A 17,115-nucleotide genomic window follows, 5' to 3' on the forward strand; every position below is an offset into this window, starting at 1 on the left:
CCTGGGAGAAGGCTACTGTCTGGGGACTTGGGACATCTGGGTTCAGTTAAAGAGTACTTGGAGATCTTCATCATATGGAAATGATCTGTGGTCTCTGCATCTTGGAATAAGCCTTCAGGAATATGTGGGACAAGGCCAGAATCCCAGACCCATGCTACCATATGCTACCACACACCCTTTATCCCATACCACACATCTTTCAATACCAGCCCTTCTGCCTTGGGGGACTGTAGTCTGAGTCTGTCCATCTTCCTCATTTTGGGCATTGAACCCAGGTATTTATGCTTCTTTCATTTACTCCCTTGAGGTCAAGGGAAAACACTAACACACTTGCTGAATTCATCACTGTGTGCAAACTATATTTATATGACAGCAAATCTATATAACTTTCCTGTGTCCATTTACTGTGTTCAGTTAGCAAGGAAAGGAAGCCTGTCAGGTCCTTGCCAAAGGGCATGGTAGTTGCCTCTTTCTCATGGTTCAGCATGGCTCCTGTGCCCTGCATGAAGCCAGACAACAGAGCAGCAGTTTCCTTGTGATTCTTTTTTTTTCCCCCAAAGATGCCAAAAAAGAGCTGGATTCTAACAAGTGATTGGTCTTTTTTCTCAGTAGTTAACCTTTAATTTTAAACAATCAACCTAGTCCCTCTCTTTATTCCATGTTTTCCATAATCCATAAACATGTATAAGCCAGTCAAGTTAAAGGAATGGAAGACAAAGCCCAAGCACAGCTAGTAAGATATATAAGGAAGGGAGGGAGGATCTTGGTCTATCTGCACCTTGCAGTCACGAGATGATGGCAAAACACTACTGTGAAGGCAGAATTTGAGCAATTTAATGGAGAGTCTGTAGGGGACTGGAAACAGAATTAGTCCCAGAATAGCAATCGAAGATGGTTTGATGGCTCTAGATTGGGAAAAGGACTAGTGGATCTCAGATTAGACACTGAAGACACTTCTGTTCCTAGGAGATTCATAAATTCCTAGAAGAATTCCTAATTTTCCTAACTGTTGGTCACCTTAGTCTTTGCACACCTTAATGTAGATTTTAGAGGGATAGGGCTTAGTGCAGTGAATTGAGTAGAACCAGGAGAGAATAAAGATGATGCAGTTTAAAGAATTGAATTTTGCTAGAAAATATATATGTGAAATATCCATACAAATGTATCTTTTGCAGCAATCTTTCATTAAACTGTAAACTTGCACGGTACCTTTGAGTTTGGAAGCCATAGGAGGTTCCAGGGCTCTCTACTGTGCTGGTAGGTACTAAGGTCTTTAATCAAGCATCAGTTCGCAAGCAGTCCCATATCCTTAAAAGCTTCATCTTGAACTTTGGTAACACTCCCAAGTCTACTGTAAAAGTTTGGGAAAGCTGAGAGTCCCAGGCTGACATGGGATTTTAATATCTTCTATGCTGTCAGAGGTGGATGAAGGAATCTGAAGATTAAGAGAAAAGATTCCAATGCTAGGAGCTCTGAAAAAAAAAAACGAAAAACAAAAAAAAACACAAGTCAATAGATGTCCTTGTATGAGAGGCATTAATTCTTCCAATGTTACCTGACTTCAGGCTGAACCTTCCAGGAGCAAAGCACAACATCCCCAGGCAGCCTGGGAGGATGAACTCTCTGAGGATCAAAAATGAACCTGACTGAAACTTTAACACTGATCGAATCCGAGTGGCTGACCACTGAAGAGCTGTCTTTCCAGCACACCACCTGTCAGAGCTTTTGAAATTAAAATTTGGTAATATTAAGTATTTGGAAATTCAGTTTCAGCCAGCAGTACTTTTTATCTCCCTTGTATTCGTTTTACTTACATTGAGAGAGCCATTCCTGACATCGTGACTGGGGAGTGATCTGCAGCAAAATGCAATTAGGCTGGAGTTGATTAACTTGAGTATTACCCTGATAATTATATTTGTTATGTAGCATAACATTGCTGAACCCTTATAATGGATTGTAAAACCCTTCCTGTACATAGACTGCAGATATCTGAAACAGTCTATTTTGATTAAAGTTTAGTAAACATATCTTTACAATTTTTCTAGCACCACTTTATGGGAGAAGATGCTGGTAGACAGTAAAAGTCTGGTTGTGTAAAGAAAAGCAACAGATGTGACCCAGCAGGCTGCTCATCCTTTTTTCTGCTCCTTGTTATCTTGCCCGCATCTCACAGCTCAGCAAAGGAGTCCCACACGGACAGGATGAGGCAGAATTTTACTGATGGCCAAATCTCTGCTTATGCAATGAAGAAGACTGAAAGCCAGGTTTTTAAAGCCGTTTTTTTAGTGTGAGTTTAGTATCGAAACATCCTGAAAAAATTTGCCATAAGTATTATTCAAGCTAGTGTGAAAAATGAGTCTCAGTGAATGCAAGTATTAACTTCGGCTTGTTGCAGTATATAAGGGGACAGTGTAGTCTCTAAATGCCAAAATAATTTTTAAAATAACAATACCACAGTCCCCAAACCTCACCTCTTCTCACAGTGTCCTCATTACTCCTGGGTTTCCCATTCCACTCGTTTTCGTGAATGATTTTCTCCATTCACATCACAGAAGCAACACTTGCAAGCAAGATGGGAAGAAACACATTTGCAACAGAGGGGACACAACACCACAAACGTTGACTTGAAAGCAGTTGTCATTTAAGACCAAATGAAAACGAGGAGGCTAAATGGATTTGGACAGTCAGACCCTTCCCTAAAGCCCTAATGCTTCATGCAAAAATTAAAATTGTACAAGCATGGCATTTTTTTTTGTCCTAGTTCAGTGAGATGGTCTGTACCACAACTGGATTGAAGCTGTGTCCTCAGGGGCTTGTATCTCCAACAGCTGGGGAGACTGGGATCCAGGGGTAGCTACCGGTCAGGCGGAGTGCCTGAGCCCAGCTGCTGGCAGGACCCATACTGTACATATGTGTATATGTGTATATATCTCCCCTCTAACCGACCGTTGTCCTTCTCAGAGAGGAGAGCAGGATGAAACCATTGGTGCTGTCTGTGTTCATGTGAGTTCTCTGTGCGTTGTGAGTGCTCTGTGTGTCTGTCTGTGATCTGTGTGGCCAGCTGTATACGTGAGTGTATGTGTGGTATGCAGGTGTGCTCTGTGTGTGTGTGCCTGCAGGGAATACGTGCTCAGCCTGGCCACTGGTGGGACCTGTGGCACGGAGCTGCCCCAGCGTCAGCTCCCTTGGGCTGCTGGATCCAGCCTCCGCTAACAGCACCCATCACCACTGACATGACAACACCTCTAGGTACAGATGGGAGCTGTTTGACCCACCTCTGTCAGCCCAGCATCACTGGCCCAGCAAAAAAGGGCAAGAAAAGAATGAAAGGGAAATCGTGGCTACAAAAGCCAGGTTGTGGTAGCAGCTGCAACCATCAGCCATGAGCCCATCTGATCTGTGCCTTTCATATCCCCTCTTCCCTTCCTTTCTCCTTCATCTGGATCCTAGAAAGCTCCTGTCTTCATAAAGGAAAATGTGCAATTACTCTCAAATCTAGCCAACGCTTTCCTCCCTCCCTCGTTCCCGCCTTCTCAGACCTAAGCTGTGATCAAATCCACCCACCAAAGTCAGATGTCTTTCCAGGTATGAACTTTCACACAGTCTTGTAAGTAATTTTCTAGTTCTGTGGTTGGTGAGAATAAAAAATTTATGCGGCTTGTTCTGTGTAGAAGCATCAGTCACGCATTCTGTGTACACTAGATTCACAGGGTCATAGAAATTAGAGATTGGAATGCCCAGGGGAGAGAGCTGCTCCAGCTAAGGAGCTGTGCAAGATTTTTCTCTGCATCACACTGCATCACATTAAGGCGAGGAAAGGCTTTGGGCATTCCTGAACTGTCATGTCATTCTTGTTTTCTTGTCACCTTTTCCCTGAAACATAGGTGTGGGAATTATCTTTCCCAGAGAAAGAAGCTTATTAATTTTAATGAGCAAGAAAGATCTGTGCTGTTGAAGAAAAAACTCCAATTAAAACACTTTTATTACATAATCAAACATGGGCCTTTCACAGCGACATTCAAAGAGCTGTGTCCTTATTTTTGGTTAAAACCTGCACTGAGCTGGCTAAAGATCCATCAACATTTCTGTCTGAGGATCTGACCCAGGTTAGATATATTTGATTCCATTCTCAGGATATGATATACTTATTCATTACGAATCTAGTCTTAATGCCAATCAAATGGTACTGGAAAAGCTCCAAATGGCTTTGGCTGAGTACGACTGGACCCTTTTCAAACCATGTGCTTAAGGTCAGTGTCTGCTTTCAGGTATAAATCCAGCAGAGTGTCACTGAAGTCAACAGAGATATAGCTGATTTATAGAGATTACACTGGCAGCAGCAATCCACTCACTTCAAGTATCTGTCTGCAGCCTCATCTCAGCCCAGAGCTCCTGAGATACCCACACCAGGTACTGAAATCAATGCACAAGACCTGTTAACTAATTATCTTCTGACTCTCATTTGAGTTCTTTATGGCTTAATTTTCTAAAAAAACAGCCACTGGTTTCACCGATTCTGGGGTGGAGCACCATGATGTGGTTGCAAGGGTTGTGTTTGCTGTAAAAAACTTTGCTGTGCAAATGGCCAGTAGCAGGAAGAAAGTGTCTTCCTTCACGTTGCCTTCCCAGACGAGAGTCAGCCAAAACACCTCTGTATTTCTTCATGAAAACCAAGACTTGCCCTGCAGCATAGCTGTTTTGCTCCCACTGTCCCACACCCTCATTCAGCACCTGCAGAGATACTGGTGGTGTCCTCAGATGTTCCCTCTGCTGCATGATGCGCCTCCAGACTTCCCAGCCCAAGGTGTGACTTTGCTGCTCACCTTGTTAATGTCCTGGATTCACCCGCCTTTGTGGAATTAAACGTTCAGCAAAGGGACAGCCCCATGCAAGGATTTAGAGTGTTCCTACGATGCTGCTGCTGCAAATCTTTCACTCTTACTCCAAGTAGTGGAGTGCTGGACATGAGAATAAATTCATGAGGAGCAAGGAAAAAGCATGGTCATTAGCTGTGACTTGCTGATGATGTGGTTTCTCTGTTAAGGCCTGTGACTTGGATTATCACCACCTGTGCTGCCAGAGGGATGATTGCACGATAAATAGCTTTTCAGGGGAAAGAAATCAGACTGGTGGACAAAGCATTTATTAAAATAAAACAAAAAAGCCCCACTTCCTTATATGGCACATAAGCAAAGAGGACATGATCAGAACATCCTTAATGATGGACCAGGCTGCAGAGTGCAGCTCATCCGTGTGAACCACAGGTCAGGGAAGCTTCAAATGGCTTTCGTGCCCCATGCAGCTAAAATCCCCAGAAAAGGATTCTCCAACCTGCAGTTACTTGAATGCAGCTCTAGTTTCCAATGAGCTGAAAAAAAACCCAAACACAGAAGAGTCAAAGCTGAGGGCTGTCCTCAGACCGTCTCCCATATTTGTGGTCGTCCTCATAATGGAGTTCTGCGGATATTTCAGTCTGCTGGCAGCCTGGAGTCCTCACTTAGATGATGTTCCTGAGTCACTGACAAAATATCAGGCATAGAGGATCTTCTGGAGCAGCTGTGAACATGACAGCCTGTGTCGTGCCCGACTTCTGCATGGATGCATTGCCAGGAGGATAACTAGCAGGCTCAGCCACACTGCTGATAGGTTGGGTCATCTGGAGGACAGGCTTGCGAGACCTGCTAGTCCCATGGTATAAAAACCCTGGGCCACCTCATTGGAAAGGGAGAGTTGAAATCAGCTAAACCTGACATGTCCACTGATGCCATTGATAGGCAAAAATGATTAATGTGTAGCTCTGTTCATCTGGGGAGATGTGAAAAAAGGTAGTAAGAATGTGAAATGTGAAATGTGTAAACAGGTAAAAAGGTGCTGCTTACAATTCTCTCCTTACCCAAAAGAATCTCAGAATCACAGAACCACAGAATGGTAGAGGTTGGAAGGCATCATCTAGTCCAACCCCTCTGCCAAAGCAGGGTCACCTACAGCAGGCTGCACAGGACCACATCCAGGTGGGTTTTGAATATCTCCAGAGAAGGAGAATTCACAACGTCACTGGGCAGCCTGTTCCAGTTCTCTGCCACCCTCAGAGTGAAGAAGTTCTTCCTCATGTTCAGATGGAACTTCCTAAGCTTCAGTTTGTTCCCATTGTCCCTTGTTCTGTTGCTGGGCATCACTGAAAAGAGTCTGGCCCCATCCTCCTGACACCCACCCTTTAGATATTTATAAGCATTTATAAGGTCCCCTCTCAGCCTTCTCTTCTTCAGCCTAAACAAGCCCAGATCCCTCAGGCTTTTCTTGCAGAAGAGATACTCCAGCCCCCTCATCATCCTGGTAGCCCTCCGCTGGACTCTCTCCAGTAGTAGTTGCTTGTCTTTCTTGAAGTGGGGAGCCCAGCACTGGATGAAGTACTCCTGATGGGGCCTCACTAGGACAGAGTAGAGGGGGAGGAGAACCTCCCTCGACCTGCTGGGCACATTCGTCTTCATGCACCCCAGGGTGCCATTGGCCTTCTTGGTAACCAGGGCACACTGCTGGCTCATGGGCAACTTGCTGTCCACCAGCACTCTCAGGTCCTTCTCAGTAGAGCTGCTCTCCAGCAGGTCTGCCCTGAGCCTGTACAGGTGCATTGGGTTATTCCTCCTCAGGTGCAAGACCCTGCACTTGCCCTTGTTGTACTTCATCCGGTTCCTCTGCGCCCAACTCTCCAGCCTGTCCAGGTCTCACTGAATGGCAGCACAGCCTTCCGGTGTATCCACCACACCTCCCAGTTTTGTGTCATCAGCAAACTTGCTGAGGGTACATTCTAACTCTTCATCCAGGTCATTGATGAAGAAGTTGAACAAGACTGGGCCCAGTACTGACCCCTGAGGGACACCACTAGCTACAGGCCTCCAACTAGACTCTGCGCCGCTGATGACAACCCTCTGAGTTCTGCCATTCAGCCAGTTCTCAATCCACCTCACTGACCACTCATCCAGCCCATGGTTCCCGAGCTTCCCTAGGAGGATATTATGGGAGACTGTGTCGAAAGCCTTGCTGAAGTCTAGGTAGACAACATCCACTGCTCTCCCCTCATCTACCCAGCCAGTCATGAGATTGTAGAAAGCTATCAGATTGGTCAGGCATGATTTCCCCCTGGGTGAATCCATGCTGACTACTCCTGATAACCTTCTTTTCCTCCACTTGCTTGATGATGACCTCTAGAATGAGCTGCTCCATCACCTTTCCTGGGATGGAGGTCAGGCTGACCGGCCTGTAGTTCCCTGGGTCCTCCTTCTTGCCGTTTTTGAAGATTGGAGTGACACTGGCTTTCCTCCAGTCCTCGGGCACCTCTCCTGTCCTCCAGGACCTCTCAAAGATGATGGAGAGTGGCTCAGCAATGGCATCTGCCAGCTCTCTCAGCACTCATAGGTGCATTCCATCGGGGCCCATGGATTTGTGGGTGTCCAGATTGCTTAAATGATCTCTCACACAATCCTCCTCGACCAAGGGAAGTCTTCCTTTCTGCAGGCTTCCTCTCTTACCTCCAGGGACTGGGATGCCTGAGGGCCAGCCTTAGTAGTTAAGACTGAATCAAAGAAGGCATTCAGTAGCTCTGCCCTCTTTGTATCCTCCATCGCCAGGGCACACACCTCATTCAGCAGCGGCCCCACATTATCGCTAGTCTTCCATTTGCTGCTGATGTACTTAAAGAAGCCCTTCTTGTTGTTTTTGACTTCCCTTGCCAGCTTCAATTCCAGGTGGGCTTTGGCCTTCCTCATTGCATCCCAACATCCTCTGACAACATATCTGTATTCCTCCCAAGTGGCCTGTCCCTCTTTCCACATTCCATAGACCTTTCTCTTCCACCTGAGCTCCACTAGAATCTCCTTGCTCATCCATGCGGCTCTCCTGCCTCCTTTACTATATTTCTTGCTCAGGGGGATGCGCTGATCCTGAGCATGGAGGAAGTGATGCTTAAACAGCAACCAGCTCTCTTGCACCCCCCCTACCTTCTAGAGCTCTGACCCACAGGATTCCTCCAAGTATGTCCTTGAAGAGGGCAAAGTTAGCCCTCCTGAGGTCCAAGGTTTTGATCCTACTTATTGCCCTTCTTCCTCCATGCAGGATCCTGCTCTCCACCATTTCATGGTCACTGCAGCCGAGGCTACCTCCAAACTTCACATTCTCAACCAGTCCCTCTTTTTTCGTCAGTACAAGTTCCAGCAGCATACCTCTTCTCGTTGGCTCCTCCACCATTTATATCAGAAAGTTTTTGTTGATGCTCTGCAGGAACCTCTTGGACTGCATGTGCCTGGTTGTGTGGTCTTCCCAGCTGATGTCAGGGTGGTTGAAGTCCCCCATGAGAATCAGGGCCTGTGACTGTGAGGCTACTTTCAGCTGCCTGTAGAAGGCCTCACCAATTTCCTTTTCCTGGTCAGGTGACCTGTAGTACACACTCACAGTAATGTCACCTTTATGAGCCTGTCCCTTAATTCTAACCCATAAGCTCTCAACTCATTCTTCATCCACCCCCAGACAGAGCTCAATACATTCCAGTTGCTCCCTCACATACAAAGCCACTCCACCACCTTGCCTTGTTGGCCTGTCTTTCCTAAAGAGTCTGTATCCATGTATGACAGCATTCCAGTCATGTGAGCTGTCCCACCATGTCTCTGTAATTGCAATGAGATCATGGCCCTGTGAATGTATCTCAGAGGCTAAGTAATATTTCAACAGTCCCTCCTGTTTAACCCCCAAAAGCAACGTTAATACATTACCTTCCTTCTCAGTTGTATGAGAAGAAAGAGACACAAAGAAGTTCCTCACACACGTCATGCTGCATTTTGAACTCCACGATAGGGTTATTACCTGGTAAATCACTACAGATCATCCGTTGTCAACTTGTTCTTAAATCCTTCACCACCTTGTTTGATTAACCTCATACTAAACAAGAAAGGGAGAATAATTAAGGAGAGGAAAGTGAAAGGACTTGTGAGAGGCAGCTGCTGGAGCATTCTGGAGACACAGAACAAACCCCTCAGTACACCACATGAAACATCCATACTTACCTGCTGCTACAGGACAAAGGCTGTTTTCCAGATTACTCAGCTGTGCTGTGAAGAGGAATGGTGATGACATTTTAGTGACACACCAAATACTGTTAAATGAAGAAGACACAAAATCTGGAGAAAGTAAAATAAATCAACAAGACACGGAAGAGGAACACAGCTGCTTGCTTATTAATTAGGTAGAGTCCTTTGTGCCTGTGTACTGACATATGTATTCCTGACCACTCCTTATATCTTTCTTATAAGGAGACAATTTAAGATGATAATTGCTAAAAATCACAGTAAACCATATGTGAAGTGAGATTTTACTCCCATGGCAACACCAACCAAGAATTATACTATAAAAGACATTTAACATGGCTAACAATTTCTGTCATATTTATGGATCGTGTAAAAATTGCCCCACAGTTACTTTAAGATGTTTCTATGAAGAACCTGTATTTTATTTTTCCCCTTTGTGAAGACCAGCCTAAAAATAAGCCTAGTAAATCTTTGGGATTGCAGAGGAATCTAAAACAGTTATACCAAAAGGTCATGAAGAGATAAGAGTAGCGCTTCAGATGACAGACATTCACTGTGCATTCACACACAACAGTATGCGATTGAATAGCCTGGCTACTGAGTAGCTAGAATATGCAAAATTGGTTTGAGATCTTGCTCCCTCTTATCATAACTAGGCAGTTATTTATACATGCAGGACCAGCCCTGAACTCTTTCCCCAGCAGCCTGCAGATGAAGTGCATTTGTGGGGTGTGGAACATAAGAGTTTTCAATCCTGGGCTTGAACAAGCTTGAAAATTAGCTGTGCAGGGCTGAGTCTCTCTGGCACTAACCACAGATTCCTCACTCACAAACATGTCCAGTCAAAGGCATCATTTAATCCAGACAATAGTTTCCATGAACTTGGATTTTTCCATGAAAACCTGTAAACCAGAAAGGGAATAATCTCGTGTGATTTTGAGGGAGAGTTTCAAATCCCGGCCAAGACAGCTGAATTTAGGTGTCTGCCTATGGATTTCTACAGTTGAACCCACAGGTTTCTAATCCTGTTCTAGTTTCTGGAGATACAGTTAAAACAGTCAGTGCAGAGAAGGCGGTTTATTAGTTGACCAGTCTACTTTGGGGAGAACTAAATGCTCCTTAGGCTCCACTGGATCTCCATCAACGACAACGGGAGTTAATTACCTAGCACACAGGTATATACCTAGGTTAGGTATCTTCATCTAGAGCTGATTTACACTCTAAAGGTCCACAGTTCAGGGCTATGTATCTGAGATAAGGACCTACACACCATTTAGTGTAAACAAGAGAGAAAAGGAAACATATGAGGAGCTATTTCTCACCTCCTGATGTTTGTGCCTGAGCAAGTCTTGTGTCTCAATGGCCCTATGCAGATGCCTCCATCACCTACAAAGGGACTTTGGTTCAATGCAAATGATCTTTTGGTCTCTTCAAGGACCTACTTGGAGGAATCTTGTGGGTCAGGGCTCTAGAAGGTAGGGGGATCCAAGAGAGCTGGTCGCTATTTAAGCATCACTTCCTCCATGCTCAGGATCAGTGCATGCCCCTGAGCAAGGAATCTAGCAGCTCATTCTAGAGGTCACCATTAAGCAAGTGGAGGAAAGGAAGGTTATCAGGAGTAGTCAGCATGGATTCACCAAGGAAAAATCATGCTTGACCAATCTGATAGCTGTCTAGGATGGCATGACTGGCTGGGTAGATGAGGGGAGAGCAGTGGATGTGGTCTACCTCGACTTCAGAAAGGCTTTTGATACTGTCTCCCATAACATTCTCCTAGGGAAGCTCAGGAAGTGTGGGCTGGATGAGTGGGCAGTGAGGTGAACTGAGAACTGGCTGAATGGCAGAACTCAGAGGGTTGTCATCAGCGGCGCAGAGTCTAGTTGGAGGCCTGTAGCTAGTGGTGTCCCTCAGGGGTCAGTATTTGGCCCAGTCCTGTTCAACTTCTTTACTTTGAGGGTGATAGAGCACTGGCACAGGCTGCCCAGAGAGGCTGTGAAATCTCCTTCTCTGGAGTTATTCAAAACCCGCCTGGAAGAGGCCCTGTGCAGCCTGCTCTAGGTGACCCTGCTTTGGCAGGGGGGTTGGACTAGATGATCCGCAGAGATCCCTTCAGACCCCGAACACTCTGTGATTCTGTGTTTCTGTGACCTCACTAGATATAACTAATGTTGTTGAGGTGAATCCCACCTCTGTCCAGTTCCAGCCCAGACAGGACTGTCTCCAAAATGAGGCAATTTTCTCCAGCTTCAGCTTCACCTGAGACAACCCTAAGGAATGGGATGGCTTCTGTTGCCAATTCTTCCTTGCATCATTGTCTTCCTGCTTTTTAATGGTTTTCTTTTCTTCCTTCTGACACCAAAGATCCTGGATTAGTAAGACTCTCCTTTTTATAACACTTCCACAAACTTCTGACTAAAGGGGAAGTCAACACATAGCCTGTGTTTTGGCAATTAGACTGGCCAACAAGCCATGTGCTTGCCTGCTCCTCTCCTGGCAAGGCTACTTTAAGTCAGCTCAAACAAACTAGAATTTTGTACCTGTGTTTGCCCCTGGTGAGTATGTTTTTTTCATTTTTCAAAGAAAACAGGGCGGACTTCTGGCAACAGCAGCAAAATGAGGAGTTCAGCCCATCTTAGCCAATTTCTCTTTTTCCCTGCAAAAAACAATTCATCCTGCCTTTACTAATATGTAAAAGATGCTAAGCAAACCTCACCAGTGAGAAGTGGAATACTAAAACCTGCTACATGCTTCTGTAACAACCACATTTTGAAAATCTGTCCAGTACTGTAGAGGTTTTTTCATACTTCTGATTGGTCCTATATGGCTCAGTGCAGTGCTGTGCAGATATACCTAAGCTGTACCAGAACATATCAGCTCAGATATTGAAAGCAGGCTAGCTTGAAGTCTTCCAACCAGGCAATCAGCCCTCCTGAAAAGCAGCGTAACCCAGACAGCAAAGCCTGTCTGTCTCATTCAGAACTGTTGCAGTTTCTTTACGTGTTATTGCACTGCTCTGCGTAGATAAGCTTTGACTTACAAGCTTCATTTGTTTTGCTGAAATTAATGCAACAGCATGCAGTTACTATGGTAATGTGGCTACCTAACTATCTTAGGGTACATCTGTACTCATGTGTGAGCTTATTCTTGCTGTGCCTGAAGTTTTGCCGACTCCTGACTACGATGAGACTGCATGCCAACATGTGAGAACGACTGGATGATCAGGGAAAGCTAATATAACTTAAACAGAGAAATTTGCTCTTCGGTAGCTACAGATTTGTTTGAGTGTCTCTATGGACCTATATGCTCCATGTACCTGTAGGTGACAAGCACAAATGACCTGCGATCTTTATGAGGAAAGCAGTGACACAACCCATGTCTCCCAGCCTCATTGCCTGTCCATCAGTGCATGCTCATTTCATTTTGCCAGGCTCCTACCTTAAACACAGGAGATAAGGGTACTTCTGTGTTATTCGCTTGACTACAAACAGCAAGACTTCAGAGTAGGTGGAATTTACCCAGTGACAAGATCCTCAAAATCTCTGAAAGACCTTGGATGCTGGAACACCTTCTATCTCCAGGGCTTCAGGGGATTTAACAAAATACTTTCATTGGTCTCCTGCACAGAGGGCTCAATTTGCAATTATCGTAAGCAAGCAGAGGACTTCCAAGATCTTTAACAATTTGTCTGTGGCTGGCAAAAAGGTGAACTTCATCAAAAGCATGATTTGCCGTGCACTACCCACTCAGCGTTGATGGTGTCTGGCTTTACCCTGCTGCTTGTTCATAATCTCCAGAGCCTCAGATACCTAAACATTGCCATGGCGATTTTATCTCACTCAGTCTTTTCCCCAGAAATAAATCTCTGTGTCCACTTATGGCTCAATCAGCAGATTTTCTTGCCTGGTGCAGCTCACCATGGCACAGAAAGTTATGCTGTAGCGTATTATGAAAAAGAACAGAGTTATTCTGATATACTATAACAAGGAAAATCTCCCTGCTAGGGTGGCATAGAAATGTTTACTCTCTTCAGAGATTCGAGAACATCTGCAGAGCTTTCCGCTGATAGGAAGTGTCGCTTCACAGCAGCGGGCTGTTTGCAGACACACCCTATCATTACCAAACTGCCCTGTCTGCAGCTGCGTGCTGCCCATAGGAGGAAAGCAAGCTGGCACCCATTGCACAGTTGTGTTGCAAATAAGCAAAATCGTAGCTCTGTGTAATGGCAGCAGTGGTGGAGAGATGTTCAGTCTCCCTAGCAGATCTGCTTCTGACTTACCTGTTGCTTGGAGCACTAATCAGTGTTAGACCACTACAGACTACCAATGTGGAAATGTGTTTAAGGGTAGCTTTTGAAAAGTGTCTGTAGATGCAGAAATTTTGCCAAAATTAGGAAAAAAAAAAAGAGGTGTAGGGGAAAAATGGAAGTTGTATACCTAGCAGTTGAGAATCTTAAAAATCCTACTTCCTTTCTGCTTTTGTAGGTATTAAGAAACTTTGAAAACCGCAGCTGACACTTCTGGATGTATTTGAAGTCTTTATCTGTGGAGGGTTATATCTTTGGCTGTTCTTCCAATTCCCAATGAGTCTGAAGCTCTACAGGTACTCTCCGACAGCCAGGGCAGAGAGTGGAGGGGGCTGTGAGCTGCAGCGACAGTTTTCTGTGGAGACCTGTGAGGGTGACAAAATGTTCATCCATGGTTACGGCGAGGAAGAGTAATAAGTAGCTCAAGCTGTTTCAAAGCAGTTTGCTAGGGGTGGGACAGGGGTGAGAAAGTGGAAATCCTGAGGAGAGAGGAGGCTTCAACACATCAAGTTCTTTAGCAACATCAATCCAACAACTTTAGGATAGATTAGCAGATTGTTTTAGCCAGTTGAAAGAAGCGCAGCGATCATGCAGCAAGACTGCTGGGGGACGCACTGATGTCTCTGCGCTTTCAGCTCTGCCATACCTCTGCATTTTGAAGTGAACTGTCTCCTGTGAAACCTTCCCTTGCACAGGATGGAACAGACCCAGTGGGTTAACATGCTGTATTCCCTCACACAGGCTTTCCTCTTATCCTTCTTTGTTTTGTTTTTCCTTCAGTGAAAGAATTTATTTTAATGCCATTTAAGCTGAAGGAATCTGGCAGCTGTTACCGTGCACTGTAAATCTGCTGCCCTCCCACCGCAGCACAGCCCTCCCCCACCTGCGGCAGCAAAAGAAACTGAGAAGGAGATGGGAGCAAGGTCTGAGCCAAACTAAGAGGAGATTATTTTGAAAAGCTCATTGGTCAGTCCATTTCGCAGTACAGGTGGCACCTGCCATTAGAACAGGAAAGGAATTTGCTCTTTTCTCTAGCACACAGCAGTGATTTTTATCTGACTGAAATGTAATACAGGTAACTGCCCAGTTCAGGGTGTATTTCACAGAATCATAGAATAGTCTCCAATGAGCGAGGACATCTGCAACTAGATCAGGTTGCTCAGAGGCTTGTCTAACCTGACCTTCAATGTTTCCAGGGATGAAGCATCTACCACCTTTACAGGTAACCTGGTCCAGTGTTTCACCACCTTCATTGTAGAAATTTCTTCCTTATATCCAGTCTAAATCTATGCTCTTTCAGTGTAAAACCATTACCCATTGTCCTATCGCAACAGGGTCTGCTAAAAAGTTTGTCCCCATCTTCCTTATAAGCCTCCTTGAAGTACTGAAAGTCTGCAAGAAGGTGTCCCTGGACCATTCTTTTCTCCAGGCTGAACAACCTCAACTCTCTCAGACTTTCTTCATAGAAGAGCTGTTCCATCCCTCAGATCACTTTTGTGGCGCTCCTCTGGACCCGCTCCAATAGGTCCATGTATTTCCTGTTCTCCCAACACCGCAGATCAGGAGTTACTGCTGTATTTAACTGCCTAGACAAAGAGAAAAACATACTCCCCAAAATAAACAGAAGCAGAAGACTGGAGCTCCAGGCAAAAAAACATCCTATATAACCACGCAATGACTCTCCCTTTATCTCTGTGTGTCCACATTGTCTCATTGTGAGTTGTACAATCCCCAGTTCACGTCACTAATACAGCAAATTAAGTAGCTATGACTCCTCACTCGCCAGTCCAACCCACCAACATGAGAGAGAAACCAAAGTGAGGGTTTGGTTATTCAAAACACTTCACAGCCATGAAAGCCTGAGCTTAAGTGGAAATGCTCATTTTTGAAGTACTGGAACTAGACTGCAACTAGAAGACACGGTATTTAAAACCCAGATCCAAGCAGTCCTAAAGCTTTCTCAAGGCTGATGGGAATGCAATCTTTGAGAAACCAAGAAGGTTTGAGGAGCCCTGAGTCAGTGAAAGCTTAGCTGGTGGCAAACATTGTGTAGGACCAAAAGAAGACTAATAGTGGCAGTAAGGCTAGACAGAGTCGTGGTGGTCATCTCTGCTGAACTCTGGTATAATGTACACCAGTTCACCAATTCTTCTCACATCAAGCCCATAGCTCACGGCTGAGCATGAGCCTCTTTAGGATGGCACAGAGCCAAACTAAACTCTAAGCCTTGGGTAAAGATGTCGAGTGACGAATAACAGCCCACTGCCCTCAAAAGGGTGAGGTTAGAAGATGAATCACAGAATCACAGAATGGTAGCAGTTGGAAGGGACCTCTGTGGGTCAGTCCAACCCCCCTGCTGAATCAGGATCACCTAGAGCAGGCTGCACAGGACCTTATACAGCCAGGTCTTGAATATCTCCGGAGAAGGAGACTCCACAACCCCTCTGGGCAGCCTGTTCCAGTGCTCCTTCACCCTCAGAGTAAAGAAGTTCTTCCTCATGTTCAGACGGAACTTCCTGTGCTTCAGTTTGTGCCCATTGCCCCTTGTCCTGTCGCTGGGCACCACTGAAAAGAATCTCACCCCATCCTCTTGACACACACCCTTGAGATATTTATAAACATTTATAAGGTCCACTCTCAGCCTTCTCTTCTTCAGCCTAAACAAGCCCAGCTCCCTCAGCCTTTTCTTGCAGGAGAGGTACTCCAGTCCCCTAATCATCCTTGCAGCCCTCCTCTGGACTCGCTCCAGTAGTAATTCCTTGTCTTTCTTGAACTGGGGAGCCCAGAACAGAACACAGTACTCCAGATGGGGCCTCACTAGCGTGAAGTAGCCAGCTGTATCCTGGGCTGCATCAAAAGAAGCATGGCCAGCAAGTTGAGGGAGGTGATTGTGCCCCTCTACTCTGCTCTGATGAGACCCCACCTGGAGTCCTGCATCCAGCTCTGTAACCCTCAGCACAGGAGAAGCATGTACCTGTTGGAGCAGGTCAAGAGAAGGCCACAAAGATGATTCGAGGGATGAAACACCTCTGCTGTGAGGAAAGGCTGAGAAAGTGGGGCTGTCCAGCCTGGAGAAGACAAGGCTGCGAAGAAACCTCATTGCAACCTTCCAGTAACTGAAGGGGGCCTAAGAGATAACTGGAGAGATACTTTTTACAAGGGCCTGTAATGATAGGACAAGGGGTCATGGCTTTAAACTGAAAGAGAGTAGATTTAGGTTAGATATAAGAAATAAGTTATTTATTATGAGGGTTATGAGACATTGGAACAGGTTGGCCAGAGAAGCTATGGATGCCCTGTCCCTTGAAGTGTTCAAGGCCTGGTTGGATGGGGCTTTGAGCAACCTGCTGTAGTTGGAAGGTGTCACTGCCCATGGCAGGGGGGTTGGAACTAGATGATCTGTAAAATCCCTTCCAACCCAAACCATTCTATGATTCTGTGTAATGCACCCCAGCCCTAGGGAGTCTGCATTGAGGAGGATGTTCCAGTGCACAGGAGTAAAGGGAGAGTGGTCTTCATCCATCAGCCTTGCTAAGGGGCAGCAGTTAATGGCACACTGTTGTGCCTGCTAGTTGCTGAGTGTTCGTATGCATCACTGTTTGTACCAAAGGTGGAACAAATCCTCTTGGTGGCTACTTTGACCTTTTGGTGAGCCTTTGTTCTCCTTTTTCTGAAGAATTTCCAAGCCTCACCAGGGCAAAATGGAGTGCTATAAATATGTCCAAAGATGTTTAAGCA

The 17,115-nt window shown here is 45.5% G+C and overlaps 1 long non-coding RNA gene across 1 annotated transcript; it reads right to left on the reverse strand.

Moving 5' to 3' along the window:
* Positions 1 to 8,614: 8,614 nt before the first annotated feature.
* On the reverse strand, positions 8,615 to 11,751 carry LOC142360814 (uncharacterized). The gene is made up of 3 exons (XR_012763374.1): positions 11,612 to 11,751; positions 9,054 to 9,098; positions 8,615 to 8,928 (listed from the first exon to the last, which is right to left on the reverse strand). It is a non-coding gene; the product is annotated as an uncharacterized LOC142360814 (long non-coding RNA).
* Positions 11,752 to 17,115: the final 5,364 nt, after the last annotated feature.

The sequence above is a fragment of the Opisthocomus hoazin genome, chromosome 3, assembly GCF_030867145.1.
Source record: "Opisthocomus hoazin isolate bOpiHoa1 chromosome 3, bOpiHoa1.hap1, whole genome shotgun sequence".
NCBI classification, from domain to species: Eukaryota; Metazoa; Chordata; class Aves; order Opisthocomiformes; family Opisthocomidae; genus Opisthocomus; species Opisthocomus hoazin.